Below are 17,358 nucleotides of genomic sequence, written 5' to 3' on the forward strand. Positions count from 1 at the left end.
GCCCTTCCCTTTCAACTTTTCTGAGGAGAACCGCAGCCAGAAGGCCCGGCGCTTCAGGACTAAAAGCAAATATACTGAACAGAGCTGTAGAGAAAAGGGACGCTGTCTCTTTAAACAACCGCCGCCTCCGCCACCCGCCGAGGATTCCCAAAGCAGAATCTGTCTGGGGGGGAGGGGCTAGACGAGGTCCATTGGGCCCAGAAAGGGCTGCTGTTTATGTCACCCCCTCATGGCTCCGCCCATTCTTCTGAGGAGGGCGGGAGGGGAGCGCACGAAACCAGCTTGGCGCCTGCGCAGAACTTGTCTCCTATTTTTTTCGTCTGGCCCGCCTCCCCTGCGTTTTCAGCACCCGCTGCTTGCCGCCGTCCGCGAACCGTTCCGGGCCGCGGCGAGAAGCCCCCAAACCCAGGACACCGAAGCCGTTCGGCGACGGGGGAAGAAGAGGACGGGACGGAGCGGCTGAAAAGCCACGGGCTTGCCACGGGGAAGGGCAACTCGGCCTGCTCCATGGGCTCCTGAGGGCCTCTCGCTTTCTGCCCCGGCCCCTGAGGGACGGAAGGGTCCCAGCCTCAGGAAGGCAAAAGGGGGGGGGGCGGGAGGCGCGGCGGCGGCGGCGGCGGCGGCGAGGAGGACCGTCCGTCCCGGGGCTGATGCGTGCTGTGCCGCGTGGCGAGCTTTGCGGTGAGGAGCGAAATGGGAGAAAGAGGTGGTGGGGATCCGGGGACGGAAAAGAAGGAGCCGTGGGTGCCTCTCCGGTCATCGACATGCCGTGACACGGTGGGAAGGCAGCTTGAAGGAGTGCCACGGGGTGGTTCTGAGGCTGAATCTCTCTCTCTCTCTCTGTGTGAGAGAGATGCTGAGGGGTTAATGGTGGCCCTTAACACTAAAGGGATGTGGAAAGTTAATAGCAGCTGGCCCTGCCTGACTGGGTTTCATGGCACCGCCAGATGGGCAGAGAGGTGACTTTGGGGCACCTTCAGGTGCTCAGTGGCTGTGCACAACAGCTGGAGACACAGCTGTTCTGGCTGCTGGTTGGCATCATGTGGATGCATGTGGGCGATGGATCAGCTAGGCTGGCCCTCCCTTGTGGCTGTTAGGGGACAGTTGTGGCACAGAGTGTGACAGTAGAATGTATTTTATGTACTGTATCTGCTTTGGCAGTTCAGTGGGACTAACTTCTTTATTTGGGCACATTCACAGCAGTGTGACCACATCATGATATTTCTTGGTGTTATGCTGCTGTGACATGATGTTCAATGAGCTTGTCACAGACAGGCATTCTGGTGCAGACGGGTTGTGATAGGAGTAGATAAGTACATCCGTTTGCGGGAGACGTGGCATGTTTGGTGCCACATGACTCACCCACTGATTATGTCAAAAAGATACTGCCAAGTACTGAATGTTCGAAGGGGAGCACATGCCATGGATTGTGGCCAGACCATACATGATACAAAATACGGTAAGAAGCATGGTGAATAGCATAAGATGCTGCTGAAGAGTAGGAAAAATAGTATAGACTCGAACTTTGTTTGGATGTCATATAGGATTGCTTGTGTGTCACGGCAGGGGCCTTGGCTGGTTTTGGTGCCAGAGATGGCAATAAATAGAACAGTATGAGCTTTGTAACTTTAAGAGAGGTAGTGTGATGTGGATAGTACCTGTTGAATAGCACTTCAGCTCCCATGCAGCATATACTGATAATAGTAACCAAAAGTGCAATGAGTTGACAAGAGAGCTTTGAAACCCTGAGCCTTTTGCTGTTGAGACTGTTAAAATACTGATTATGGGACACTTCCATTTGCCCTTTTTTCAATGTGTGTTTAAAGTGAGATCACTTTTCTGTGTGGGTTCCAACCATTTCTTACTGCTAGAAGGTATGTGCATATAACAGTAGAGTGCATTCCTTTTTGAGATTGACGTGGGGTTTGAGAATAATGCAGACATATTAATATGATTCTGTTTTCTGTGATTTGCAATGTAGAAGTGACACACAGAAAGTTATTTGTTCTCTGCTTTGTATTTCTGTGAAAATCTGGCTATTGAATAAAGTAGTCTCATATGTATGTTTTCTTGTCAAGATTGAGAAAGTATTCCAGAAATAATATAAATTGACAGTTTGTGCTTTCTGTAAGATTGTGGGTTTTTTAATGAGAGGACAGAAGTAATTATTCCAAACTGTAGAAAGTGTTAGTTACAATCCCATCATCAGGTAGGTACAATAGGGTATTTTGAAGTTCTTTAGCAATAAAACCATACCTTAATTGATGTGATTATACAGCTGTCTAATATACTAGATACATTAAGGAAAAGATACACAACATGTTTAATAAATGTTTTTGTACCCTTTTGATTGGTTTAATTAATATGTTTATTGCAGTACTAAAGTGAAGAACCTTGTGGTCCCTTAAAGACTTAAGTTTCATTTGGCATCATCTTTTATCCGCTCCAGCACATTTTTTAAAATGTAGGGAAGCTTATGTCAAATAAAGCTTGCTAGTCTTTATCTTTGTTGTTTTTGTTGCAAAAAAGAAAAGACTAACACAGTATCTGACAGGAAATTTATGTAATATACATAGTGTGCTTGTAGCTTCAATGGAAGTTGGGTGTGTTGAAGATACTGTATATTATGTTTATAAGATGTGCTGCACACTTAGCTTCATTGAGCATTTTCAGTTCTCTGAATGTTCTGTATTAAATTAAAAATAAAATGAAATTGTGTGGAAATTCAATTGAAATGAATATATTGCAGATTTCCTGTGCATTATTTAGCTATAAATTGCTTATTATATAACTCTGAGGGGCAAACCTTAATCATTGGTCTGTGTTGGATGGGGTTACAGTTCCTCTGAAAACACAGGTGCACAGCTTGGGTGTGGTCATGGATTTGTCTCTGAGTCTGGATGTCCAGTTTTGGACAATGGCCAGGAGTGCCTTTGCATATGTAAAACTAGTGTGCCAGCTGTACCTGTTCCTGGAGAGGTCTGATCTGACCATGGTGACACATGCCTTTGTTACATTCCAGCTGGATTACTGTAACACACTTTATGTAGGTCTGCCTTTGGAAGGTGTTTGGAAACTTCAGCGGATTCAAAACACTGCAGCCAGATTGTTAATTGGGTCTGGTTACAAGGATCACATAACTCCCATCTTACAGCAGCGCCACTGGCTGCTGACTGTGTTTCCTAGTACATATCAAATGCTGATTTTAACCTCTAAAGCCCAAAATGGCTTGGGTCCAAGCTGTCTCCCTTTATGAGCCTGCCCAGGTGTTAAGATCATCAGTCCCACCACTCTCACAGGTGTGTTTGGTGTGGGGACATGGGAAAGGGCCTTTTCCCTTGCTGCCCCCAGATTCTGGAACGCCCACTGAAGGCCATCAAGCAGACAAATACCTTTCTATTCAGGCAGGTCCTTACTGAGTGGCTGTCTAAGAGAGGTTTTAAAATAGGATGGTTTGTATTTTTGTTGCTTTTAAATCTGTTTTAGTAATGCCTTTAACTAACATTTTAATACAATGTTTATTTAATTCTTTTTAAATATTTTAACATTTTGAACAATTTAATATTGTGTTTTTAATGATGTACGTCACCTTTTTAAGGAGAAAGTCAGAGTGAAAATATTTTAAATAAATAAATTGGTCACAATAACTCCTTAGGATGCTGCTGCAGTATACACAAGATGTTGAAGAAGTGAGTTAGAGAACAATTATGAATGGTCACATAGAGCCTGGTACTTAAAGAATAGAATTCGATTCTCCCCCCCCCCCATGGATTTCATTTCCACCTTTTATATTTTTCCTTGCCTGTCAATCTCAAAACTACATTGTCTTTCCAGCACTTCTTGAGCTGTACTTGATGAATGAAGGTCAGATTCCTGCCAACACAATCTTGCCAAAGCCCCTTGGTTATCTTTTTAAAAATTGCTTTATAACTAGGCATAGTAGTAAAGTGGAATAAATAAAGATTTTAGTGAAAATAGCTCTTTAAATATGATGAATCTTGAAAGTAATAATCTAGAAAATCATTTGTACTATGAGTTATATGTTGGAATGGGAGTTAGGTCTCTCCAGAGGCAACATGGGCTATAACCATATGATCACTGGATCAAAAGCAGTTTGTTTAATATGTCATATCAGAATGCCAGTATCTATTGTGACATGGTTGAAATGGAAGTATTGTCTGTTTGTGGATCTCCTTTTCTAGAGGCTGTACACTGAGGCGTAAGCTTTGTTTTTCAGAGCAAACACTGGCTGAGAAAGCAACAGATCAGCTTGTGTCCAGGGAGTAGATAACATGAACACTTGAGCATTAATGTTGTGTGCTGATCGTTTTAATAACTCCGCAGGGATATAATTTACAGGAAGCAAAAGGAAGAGAGAATTAACTAGGGCACTTCATCAGCTGTACAGAACGCTCCTTAAAGCTATACAGTAATTGCTAATTCCAGTTATGATCTGTTCTTTAGTCTTTGCTAGCACCTTTTATTGAGCAGTTGAGAAGTGACTGTAGTTTTAATGCAAACTACAGCACATGACATGGAGAAAGAGCACAGGCTGCAGCACTCTCCATTATGTCAAACACCCCCAGCAACTGTGCCTCACAGTGGCTCCATATGTTCTGTTTCTTGAAAAGGAGTTGTTTCCATGGCTTCTGCAGGTTTTTTTATCTGTCTTATCTGTTGAAAGTTCCCATTGGTCAAAACTGGGACTAATTATGTGACCACCCGTCCACATAGCTTGAGTGGATAAGCTTTCAGGAAACAATCTAGTCTGTTTGATTACCACTTTATCTTGTGCAGTTTTTTTGGGCTGTTTTCTATTAAATATAACTGTAGATATCATAGGGATATCTGTGATTTTCAACTATTGTTTGTATCTAAGTCAGGTGTTGTGGAAACCTCACTATTGTTCAGTCCAAAGCTTTAAACAGTAAGATGATAGGTTGAACTGCTATGTCTGTGAAAGAATTAAAGCCCTGATGATATCAGCAGCTTGGCATATTTTTTCTATGTGTATAAATAAACATGCAGAGTGTTATTATTTGTTTTATTAATAACAATAGCATATAATATCAGGAACAAGAAGTTTTCAACTATATACTTGGGATTTTAAGAAGTAAAAACAATAGTCCTAGATCATTGTCCTTCAATTTGAAAACTGGCAAAGCACAACCACGTGGGAAAGTAAAGGTTTGGGTACACAAGGGCTGGACATGAAATTCTTTCAATTGCAAATATTTTGAATTTGGTCTTCTCCAGATGGACAAAAGTATCTGGATCAGCACTGTTCTTGCTAGGGTTTTTTCTTGTTGATCAGATGATGCAAGGTTAAATTAGCAGAGGTTTGTGCCCTTCCCCATATTCTGTGATTTTAAAAATCTTCTTGAGAGTTTTTATTTTGTTCTGGGCTTGATTGTGGAGATTTGTGCTGAATCATTTCCTATGAAGAGTGCATTCCAGAGTCACAGGTCCCTACTTAAAGCCATAAGTACTTTGTTAAGAGATGCATGCACACAAACCCCCCAGAAGCAAAAGCTGCAGTGAGGATGTAGATTTGTAATGATTTAGTAGGGTTTCTTTTTCCAGACCATGGGTTTTCAAGGGCATAGGTAAAGGTTCCCCTTGACATTTAGTTCTGTCGTGTCCGACTCCAGGGCGTGGTGCTCACCCCTGTCTCCAAGCCGTAGAGCCAGCGTTTGTCCATATACAGTTTCTGTGGTTACATGGCCAGCGTGACTAGACATGGAATGCTGTTACCTTCCCAGCGTGGTGTTACCTGTTTATCTACTCGCATTTGTTCGTGCTTTTCAACTGCTAGGTTGGCAGGAGCTGGGACAAGCGACGGGAGCTCACTCTGTTGCATGGATTCGATCTTATGACTGTTGGTCTTCCGACCTTGCAGCAGAGATGCTTCTGCGGTTTAACCCGCAGCGCCATCACATCCCTTCAAAGGCATGGTGATGCTGTATAGCATAATGCCATTAAATTCTGGTTCCCTTCCAGAGGAACTCTAATCTACCATACTCATTTACTGCAAGACTTTAAGCCTGTTTATTCACACTCTGAGTTATAGCAAGATGTCTGCAATAGTTTAATTATAATCAGGAATAGTGGTGCAACGATATAGTTGTAGGTTCTGGACTTATGGAGGGACCAAACCTTTAAATGGTAGCAGTATTTCAAAATGTGGTGTGCCCTTTTGGGGGCAGCATTCTGTTCGAGGTGTTGAGGGTAGTCTTTTTGCACCAGAGTCTTTTCCCAAGAGCACCGCTGGTCCTGAATATATATGAAGAGGTGTGTGAAAAGTAGGAGATTTCAGTAAAAAGTGGCTACAACTTCTTGTTGCAACTTTTTGTGTTTAGAAGGAGGAGCTAGCAAGACATAAGTAATTATGTTTTGCTGCTCTGCATCTGCTTGATGCTTCTGAGATGCTGACATTGGAGGAAAGGGACTTAAAAAGGCAAATGTTTATTGGGGGATATATTTTAACATTAACAGTAGGGTAGAACTGGCATGTCTCTGCCCCTAGAGAACTAGGACTGGAGAGAACTCCCATCTCAGTGTTCCATTTAGACACTGAAATGCATGCTCATAACTAAAAATGTGATTGATTGGCAAATCTTTTTAAACTATTATTATTATGATAATAGGTCAGCCATGTTAGATACACAAAACTAAAATACAGTAACAAATCATATAATATTTATAAGCAATATAAAGCAGACTGAAATTCGAATTGCAAGTAAGTGGAAATTTACAGTTTGATTACTGCAGTAATCACCTGTTTTCTTATTATACAAGCCACTGCACAGAATTTTGCAATCTTAGCTGTAATTTCACTTGAGGAATCAGAAAGGAGAAGAGAAGTGAAATCTATTGGGTCTACCTGGATAATGTTTTATACTTGGGGGAAATAAGTAGATTGTGCGAATCTTTATAAAATGAGCAATACAGAAAGACATGTTCCATGATTTCCTCCATACTAGTTTGGCATGGACAGAGATGTTGATTATAAGGGATATGTGAGCATCTTTCTGATTAGCAGCTGATTAGTGTCTATATGTCTATTTTTTTTAACTTACTTACTTACTTACTTTTCTGTCGCATCCAACTAGGGGCAGAGCCACTACTCTGGATGGTTAACAGAACAACATCAAAATAATATAACAGAATTATAAACAGCAAAATGCAGAAAATGCAGGAAAAAAATCAGAAAAGAGATTATGGTGAACATTAAGCACAGCAAAATTACAAAAATAAAAAATAAAAATAATAGGCAGATGACAAAGAGGTACATGAATTCACAATGGAACTATTCAGAAAACAGAAACAGAAATTAATCAAACTTAATTAAATATTAATTATATGCCTCTGATTCGGTTCTGATTTTAAGTACAAAATACTGAGTGTAAAGTAGAAATGGTTTACCATTCCCTTCCTCTAGGGTAGTATTCTGAAACTGTGCAGCTTGCCCAAGGCCACACAAGTTGGCTGTTCTCCTGTGAGGCAAAGTGGAGAATCAAACTCCCAGCTTCCAGCTCTATAGGCAAATACTCAATTCAGTGAGCTACCCAGCCATTGTATGTGTAGTAGGAGGCTAAAAGTTAAGTGTGTGTATGTGTGTTTATTAGGATACTACAGAATCTCTTCTTTGTTCCATTATCTAACAAAGCAAATCCTATGTGAGGAACAGACAACTGGATGCTTTCCAGATGTTTCAGACCACAGCTTCTCCAATCCTTGATAATCAAGTATGATGATTGGCCTCAATGGGAGAAGTAGTACAACTTGGGTGGGGGGCACCAAGTTGTATATCCCTGTTGTGAACTGGTGAAGGCCCAGTTCAGATCTCACCTCAACCACAACTGCATTAAATGGCTTTTGGTAAGCACACTGAGAGATACAGTGGGGTATAGTGGATAGAGTTTTGGGCTAGAACTCTGAATACCTGGTTTCAAATTCCTGTTTGGCCATGGAAAAGATGTCAAGGGACATCATGTCATATGCCTTTAGATTCCTGTTAGGGTTGTAGTTAAGTCTTGACATATAACAAAGAACCACTCAGAAACAATGAGGTATGTTGAAGGGACTGAAACTTTGTCCCCTTTTCTTTTACATTGATTAATGTATGAAAATTAAACTTCACTAACAAATTGGTTTCTGTTCCAAACATTTCCATTTTAATCTCAGTTTTCTTTTCTCTCTCTGTAACCCTCAGCTGAAGGAATGATATTTTGTAGCTACCTGTGTGCCTCTCTTTATCTGGTTTGCTGAGTGGCGAACACCAATATAGTAATGGGTAATGGGACACGTAGTGGATATAGACTGGTTGTGGTATGAATTTTGTGAAATACTTCCCCCTACCCCTGCAACAAAGTTTGAGCTGTTTTTAATGACAGGCTTGTAATCTGGAACCAGCCTCCTGCTTTTCCTCTTGTTTCCTGACTCCTTCCAGAAAACGGGGGAGTGGACTGGCTGTGGTATGCTGACCTATTATAATATGGGTCATTCCATCAAAAAAGAAAGAAAAGATGGAGAAATAAGCGGTGGAAATTAATAGAGCAGAAAAACTCTTGGAGAAAAATAGTAGTTCATGGTAAAAGAGATTCATTGTTGATTTAGAGTGGGAGAGAGAAACATAGTAGAAGGTCAAATAATTGTCTTGGTATAGAACAATATTTTAGAATCTAAGCAAGGAGTGGGATATAGACTAAAGGATAACTGATTCAGATTCAGCTGCCAAATGGGAGGAAGGAGCTGTCATCTCTGAAGGGGACCTAAAGTGATGTGCATCTTCTTGTTCCAGCACAAATTGAGGAACTTGAAAGTGAAAAATTAAATTTAGTTGCATGTCTAAATTGTAGAGGTCCTTTTAAATTGCACAGAATTAAAATACGTAGAAGTTGAGCATTTCGGAGAGAAAACAGTTCTTGATATTAATTTCCATTCACTGTTTACAGCAGAGAGGCTCTTGTTTTCATAAAACCCAAATGGCATTTGCTTTCTTTTGTTTCTCTGAACACACTGCCAGCTGTTTGGATAAAAAATGATGAATGGACAAAAAAAAATCTCATGAGTATTTAGGCTATTCAGTCTTCCACAATACAATTAAAAGGGCTTGGATGCTAGTTTGCTGTGTAGACAGCTGAATTATTATTACTAACAGGCAGATGGGTTAGTGTGGGTAGTCAAATTTCATACATTATACCAGAAAATCAAATAGATAGGTTTGGGGTCAGATCGTAGAAGATACAAGACAGGCGGATGGCATAAAGAGTATTGGGGGGAAAAAAGATTATATTGAATATTCTTTTGTTAAGTAACTGAAGCCTTGCCATCTGCTTGGTCAGATTGCTGTTTCATGTGCCATGATGTCATGATACAAGACACAATAGCTTCTGAACCAGTTGGAGAAAAAGACTGGGATAAATGCTTAGAAGTTTGGGTAACAGGATTTTACCATTTTTGCATAGCCTTTGACAAACTACAAGGGAGAAGGGTGATAGGAATTACTTTTTCTGTTTAAACCTTTTAAACCTGTCTTCAAATGCAGAACTTGGTTTTAGTACAAAGGTGAACATGCGCTCATGTCATTTTCCTTCACCCCTTATGTTTATTTCCCTTTTCTTCTTTGTCTTCTTAGAAATAATTGTTTTAAAGTTATATGACCATCATGGAGTGTCCCAGCCCAATGGGTTTACACTATACTTCCCAAAGAATAATCTGTCCAGGCATTCCTAAAACATATTAGTAGCTTTATACCTTCCTTAATATTTGAAATGGATGGATTTTGATGAATAAAAAGAAAATTCCAAATAAAATAAAAGACTCCATTGCTGTTTCCCGTAATGTCATTTTAAAAAACAAAACAAAACAATTGCTTCTTAAAATGGGAATACAACTGGAAATCAGACAAAAGGATTCCTGGTTTAAGGGCTTCTTAAGTGCCATTTGATTTGATATAGACTGCTTCTGCTGGTATACAAAATGGAACCTCAGAGTTCTTTGTTATTGTTCGTTCTTGCTTGTGCTAGGTACTTTATTCCAAATCTTGCAGGTATTTCCCTTTGGTCTTCTTCCTTTCTCCAAAAACCTTGTGCTCTGCAAGGTGATGCAGTGGGATATTTGAAACTTATGTAAGGATTCTGGATCAGGAAGTGTGAACGGGTCCTTCTCCCGCCATGGGCGGTCCCCTCAGTAGGCGCAGAAATGAGGGACGGAGGCTGACTTAAAACTCTAACAGATTCCTTTTTATTATTAAACACTTATTGTTCAACAGCTTCAAAAGGGGCTATTAAACTTAACTCTGGGAGAACCTTATAACTCTGAACTCTTATTTCTGGCGTCGTCCAGTCGCTTCTCACATTGGGGCTGGCCCAAGCCGCTTGCGATCCGTCATCGGCCTCAAAGGGGTGGTCCAAACCGCGCAGATTGTCCCACAACAGGGATGCCTCACCCAGTCCCCCTAGCGCGGCTGCTGAAGTAAAGAGGGACTGGGACGAATCACCCTCCATCCCCCATGCTGGTTGCGTGGGTACATGACCACTGCCCATTCTAATGGCTCAAGTTCCCCTTTCACTGCATTATCTCCCACGGGATCTGGTAATAGACCCCCTTCAGTGCGGAGATTAGGGAACTCCTTTAGCAGTCCAGTTATGTCTCCATGCTCACCATCTCAGTCTGTCTGTACTGCCTTATCCTTCTTTTCCTCGGCTGGTCTGTCCGTTATCCAAAAAGCCCATGCGTTTCCCCCCACATTTAAGACCTCCTCCCAAGCAATCAAATCCTGCTCCACCCCCTTATCGTCAGCCAAGCAAACCTCCGTCGCCTTCCCCTCTACTTTCTCCTCTCATTCTATCTCCACTGGCACCCCTTCTATACAACCACGGTCTTCGTCAGGTGCAGATGTATTGGAGGACGGCACACTGATGTCTCTCTGCTCATAGGAAGGCTCGTACATGTTGGGAACTAGTATGTGAATACAGTTATAAAGAAAAGCAAACAGAAGGTGTATTGTGATAGACAGAGACCATGAGGTCAGGTAGTTCACAGGTTCATGAATGAGGTTGTCCAGTTGTTCTCAAAGGGTTTAATTTCTTCTAAAGAAAGAAGTGTTTTGTTTGAAGGTGTTTCTGAACCCATTTTTTTCCTCTGAGGCCAGGTTGTACATCCAAAATGAAGGTGATTATTTTTAGAACTAAAAGGTATAGTATCAGCCCTAGCTACTTCTCTTTTTTCCTCCCACTCCAGCTGGTTTATAACTATAACATATAAAATGCAATTAAGAATTAACTTTTTATTTCCTTCTGCGTTGTTCTCTTCCTTGTCTCAGCTGATCACTCTGTTAGTCTGTTCTCTGTTACTCTGTAAGAATGGGTGCCAGAGGTATATTGAGTGTCAAATACTTAGAACACAAAATTTAAAAGGACATTCTGGTAGTTCATTCAAGGTACTTGTTTGCTGTTGAGGAATTGCTACCAGACCAGCAGTCTCAAATACAGTACCCAGATAGACCACAGACCTTAAATATACAGTGTCTCATGACCTGTTGTCACTGCACTGCTGAGTTATCTCGTTTGAGATCAGAATTATGCATTACTGGTGGAAATCCAGTTAACTGCAACTATCCTGGACCTGTTGAATCAATGGGGATTTGATGAGTCAACTCTTCTGTAAGTTCTGTTGATTCAATGGGCCTACTCTTGTTGTGACTTACTACTGGAGCCAATGTGTTTTTAAACCCTTTCAAGCAGAAGAGAAATGCAGCTGCAGCATTTTAAAGTAATATTAGGTATTTAGTTAGAGGGATGCATTATTCACAATATGCATGTACTAGGACACAGTATGTGTTTGGAATGGAGTGGGGAGGAGCTGTAGAAGAAAGGAAAGACTGCAGTGGCCACAAGAATTGAGGGATAAAGAAATTTCAGATACATCTCTCTTTCTTTCTGATAGGCTTAAGTATGGACAGACAGTGAAGAAAACAAGTCCAAAGATTATATTTTCTTAGTTGTTTCATTATACCAAATGAATTATTTTGACGGCTATGGATATGTGATTTCCCCTATTGAAAAGCAAAAGAAAAACAACAACCTACCACCATTATAATCAACAACAAAAAACCCTGGCAGATTCAGGGCTGAAAAACAGCAGATACGCTGTTGTTGTAGGTGCCATGGAGGTTTAAAAGATCTATGAGTATACTGTATTATAATGTAGCAACTTTTCTAGAGAATCCTAGAACTGAGGAACACAAGCTCCTCAACCCCACAGATACTGTTAATTTCTTTCATTTTTTCAATCCATGCTCAATTGACTCAAATCTGTTCTATGTAAATTTAGCAAAAATCTCTTATTGTGCCCAGCGGGATTTTCAAAGTTGTGGAATGTTGTTAGAAGGAAACTGGTCTTCTCCAGTCTTAGCAAAAGGCTCCTGAGCACAACTTTCAAGCCGCTTTTGTTTTTTGGAGATGGGTCTTATGAGATCCTCCTCCTCCTTCTCTCCTTCTTCTTCTTCTTCTTCTTCCTCTTCTTGATATTTCCTTTTCTTGTTTCTGCTCCACATGATACAAACCACTCTTTCCACCATTGCTAGGTTTCTAACTTCAATTTTCATGAGGTATGTCCTGTCACATCTAGAACATTACACTTTCTCTATTTTTTTCCGCTACCTGAAATCCTTGTTTGAAATTCACTTCTGCAAAGCTTGAGATTGATTTTGTAATTTCACAGCCCTGGCTTTCTATGTTACATTATCAATAAACCCCCAAACCTTAGCCTCACTATTTCTTCATTGATTTAATTTTACTCTTATCTTTTCAGCATTTGTCCTTAGGTTGTTACTGTGAAGACTTGCTTGGGAAAAAAATAGGATGGTTGTTTTCAAATCACATGTGACAAACCAGTAAAGTGGAATGTCCATCCCTATCTGAGGCCAATACCTGTTGTATGCAAATGACTAGTTAAGAGAAACAAGAACCAGCTTAGGGCCGAAATGCTTTAAAGCTGTGGTGCTAATCAGATGTAGGCTATGTCACTTCCTTACTTTTTTTGTACTCTACAGTATACGGATTCTTCAGTTTCAATCTTATTTTAACAGTAGCAGCATCAGGAGCAACAATACTGTAGTAGTTTTGCAGTCCTCAGAAGGTTTTTTTAAAACTCACTATTGTACAAAGATTTACCTATGGAATATGTTACTCCAAATGGTGAATTTTTCAGTATTGAACATTTCTTTCTTTCTTTTTTAAAAGAGAGAACTGGAGTAGGGATTGTTACGTAACTAGAGATGCGGCTGGTCCTTCTATAACAACAGAATAGATCTGTTTTGAAAGGAGTCTGGTTACTTCTCTCTGTATGCTTGCCTTACTTGCTCTTTTCTCGTAGGGCAAAAAGAAAGCAAAACACAGGAACTGCATGTTTGATTCTCTTTATAGCCTGTTCACCAGGAGAAGACAGATATAAGCAATGCATTTAGAAATACCAAGTTTCCCACATTTTTTCCTTTATGTAGATAAATTATATTGATTTTTCTCTTCATATTTTATTTTTTAGATTCAAGAGTATTTGCTTATGACTTTCAATAGTGAGTTAAAAACTATCTGCTACTCTTAACTGCTCATGCATCTTTTCAATTTTGGTGTGATATCTAGACTGAACATAGGTAATAACAATGACAATTTGACCATAAATGTTTGAGGGTTTTCCTACCTGGTTGTATCTAACCTAATAGATTTTGAAGGAACATTACTGTTGAAAAATGGAGCATGCTGTATCTGCTGTATTATCTGTACTAACTAAACACAGAGAAATAATATGTTTCATTTTACATTGCTCTGTTGCATACTATAATTGCAGTAGATCAATAATACAAAATTGTTTTCTAAGATATCATACCTCGTAGCTCAGTCATTTGTGTTCTCTACATCTCTTCATCATACTAGATGGTATAAAAACATATGAAATGGAGGAAATGGACAAGTCCAATAATTAGGCCAGATCTTGTGGCTGTGAATTCTGCAGTTGAAAGCTGTCACAAAGTGATGGTTGATGACCAGAAGATTACTAGTAGTTATATGTAATGTGTAAAAGGCTGGTCTTATGAAAGCAAGGGCTGATCTTATAAAAGCACAAAAAATGGTTGTGACTCAGAAGTCTGTCTGTTGCCTTGCCTGAAATGAGAACCCAAAAAAGCTTGTACACCACTAAATGCTTGTGGTATTTATCTAATGAAGATATTGCCCCAATGTGAATTTTGCTTTTTCTCATGGACAAGCATGGCTACCTTTGTTTTTGTAGCACAGTTTGTAAGGTGTACTGAATACAGAATAAAGGATACCAAACAAATGTATCTGAGAAACTAGCCATTCAAGGAATGTATGTGTCAGTGTTACGGGCGGCCAGACCCTTATTAACTTTAGCTGTGCGGGGATATTCGTATTTGTACCCCATCTCCAATCCCTATACATTGGAAGCAAATTGACAGCCATAGCAACAACATAAAGAAATGATGTTCTGTGTCTTCCTTCCTGCAGTACAGAAGACAAATGAGGATCTGCTGGTAGATGCAGATGACTTGCAGTTCATTGGGAAAAAAACAAAAAAACAGAATAGCATTTCTCCTCTATCTAAATCAGGTTGTTATAATCTCTAATTCTTTAACAAGTAACTTGGACTAGATTTTTTATCTATGTATACAGATAATCTGTTTTTATCTCTTCTTCATTGTTACCATTTTCATCTGGCTTTGAATTCTTATAAAAATAAGCACAATCTACACATTTGTAATATGCCTGTGTCTGCTGCATGTAATTGAGTGACTGGGGATAGTCCAGTAGATTAGGGGTCCCCAACCTCCAGTCCACAGGCCGATGTCAGTCTGTGGGCTTGCCGGAACTGGGCCGCGGAGATGGATCTCTGCCCCCCGCCCGGTGGGCATGTCATGCTCACGCGGGGGCATGTTGCACTCACACAGGGGGCATATCACACTCACTCGGGGGTTGTATCACACTCGTGGGAGGGTGTCGCACTCGTGTAGGGGGGGTGTTGCACTGACGGGGGATGCCACGCTTGCGCAGGAGCATGTCTCGCTCACGCAGGGGGCCTGCTCCCACAACCAGTCCATGGTCCCAAAAAGGTTGGGGACCGCTGCAGTAGCGGATTGGGGCTAGGGATGGTATTGGGATCTTGCTGGGTTACCGCGCTCCCCGTGACCCAGCCACCTCCCTACCGGAGCTGGCGGACTTCGTCTCCGCGGCACTGTTGGAGTCCCCGAGACTTCTGGTCCTGGGTGACTTCAACATCCATGCGGAGGCGGAGGTATCCGGTCCAGCTCTTGAGTTCCTGGAAACCATGGCTTCCTTGAACTTATCCCAACATGTCAACGGCCCCACGCACATGGGTGGCCATATGCTCGACTTGGTTTTTTCCACCGAGTGTAATGAGCGTGGTCTGATGGTGACTGACCTTGTGTCAGTCCCCTTGTCATGGTCAGACCATTACCTAATAAAATGTAACCTCACAATGGCGCTCTCCCCTCGGAGGGAGCATGGATCTATTTTGATGGTCCGCCCTCGAAGGTTACTGGATCCAATTGGTTTTCAGGATACCATGAGAGGGATTCCAGCAGAACTGTCTGGCGCTCCTGTCGAAGCTCTGGTCGATGGTTGGTTCTCCGCCGCTACTAGGGCTGTTGACACGATCGCACCCAAACGCCCTCTCAGAAGCAGAGCTCGGCCAGGACCCTGGTATAGTCAGGATCTACGAGCGATGAAGCGAATAAGGAGACGGCTAGAGTGCGCTTGGAGAAAGAAACCGACGGACTATAGTAAGATAGCTGTCAGGATCACAACTAACCGTTACCTAGCCAAGGAGACACTCATTAGGCCCATTAGGAAGAAACCAAATTTGGCGGCGGACGAAATTGGCAATTATAGGCCCGTCGCCAATGTTTCCTTCCTCAGCAAAGTGGTTGAGAGGGTGGTGGCAGATCAGCTCCAGGCGCTCTTGGATGAAACCAATGCTCTGGACCCATTTCAGTCGGGCTTCAGGCCGCGCTATGGTACAGAGACGGCACTGGTCGCACTGTTGGATGACCTGTTGAGGGAGGCCGATGGGGGCAACATGTCCTTGTTGGTCCTCCTCGACATCTCAGCTGCCTTTGATACCGTCGACCACGGTATCCTCCTGGGGAGGCTCTCCGAGTTGGGAGTCGGTGGCCTGGCACTCGCCTGGCTCCGCTCCTTCCTGGAGGACCGCCCCCAGAGAGTACAGCTTGGGGAGAGAGTCTCGGCCCCGTGGAATCTCAATTGTGGGGTTCCACAGGGGTCGATCATCTCCCCAATGCTGTTTAATATCTATATGAGGCCGCTGGGCGGGGTCATCAGGGGGTGTGGGGCATCGTGTCATCAGTACGCTGATGACACACAGCTCTACATCTCCTTTACACCAACTTCAGTGGATGCCGTCCGGTCCCTGCAGCGCTGCCTGGACACTGTACTGGAATGGATGCAGTCAAATGGATTGAGGCTGAACCCGGACAAGACGGAGGTCTTGAGGGTGGGCGGCCCTTCCGTCAGTGACATAGGTGACTCCCTCTCCTTTGGAGGGACGACCCTTGCCGCAAAGAGTGAGGTCCGCAGCTTGGGAATACATCTGGACCCGGCGCTTACCATGGAAACCCAGGTGGCGTCCGTGGTCCGCTCCGCCTATTTTCATCTATGGCGGATTGCCCAGCTGCGACCATATCTTGATCGGGGGGCCCTCACTACTCTAGTCCATGCGCTCGTAATCTCGAGATTAGACCATTGTAATGCACTCTACGTGGGGCTGCCTTTGAGGCTGACGCGGAAACTTCAGATGGTCCAGAATGCAGCAGCCAGGCTCCTTAGTGGGGTGAGAAAACACCAGCATATCTCCCCCACCCTGGCTGCTTTGCACTGGTTTACCCATCCGTTTCCGCGTTGACTTCAAAGTGCTAATGATCACTTATAAAGCCCTAAACGGTTTGGGACCTCAATATTTGGCAGACCGTCTTCTCCCACCCAGATCTACCCGAATCACCCGACATAGCCAGCAGGGGCGGCTGAGGGGTCTGACGCCGAGAGAGGCCCGGAAGGAAAAAACAAGAAACCGGGCCTTCTCGGCGGTGGCTCCTCGGCTGTGGAACGCCCTTCCAACAGAAATTCGGCTGGCACCCTCGCTGGGTGTTTTTAAAAGCCAGTTAAAAACTTGGTTATTCAAGCAGGCCTTCCCTCCAGTCAATTAAGTCTTTCTCTTTTTCTTTTTCTTTGCTATTCCATCTTGGTAATCCTCTCTTTAAATTAATTGTTTTAAATTGAAACTGTAGTTGTAATTTTTATG

General features: G+C 42.4%; 1 protein-coding gene across 7 annotated transcripts in view; it reads left to right on the forward strand.

Annotated features, from left to right (window-relative positions):
- Positions 1–277: 277 nt before the first annotated feature.
- The window catches only part of TMEM184B (transmembrane protein 184B), a 44,684-nt gene continuing 27,603 nt past the window's right edge, over positions 278–17,358 (forward strand). For 2 of the 7 annotated variants that reach the window (XM_073000105.2, XM_073000109.2), the window contains exons 1-2: positions 281–681; positions 14,532–14,633. The gene's annotated coding sequence lies outside the window, so the exon portion shown is untranslated. Of the gene's footprint in view, positions 682–3,369; positions 3,453–14,531; positions 14,634–17,358 lie in introns of those variants that run through there. The other 5 variants (XM_078376162.1, XM_073000106.2, XM_073000107.2 and 2 more) reach the window with 5 other exon arrangements.

Source organism: Pogona vitticeps, chromosome 5 (genome assembly GCF_051106095.1).
Source record: "Pogona vitticeps strain Pit_001003342236 chromosome 5, PviZW2.1, whole genome shotgun sequence".
Lineage (NCBI taxonomy): Eukaryota > Metazoa > Chordata > Lepidosauria > Squamata > Agamidae > Pogona > Pogona vitticeps.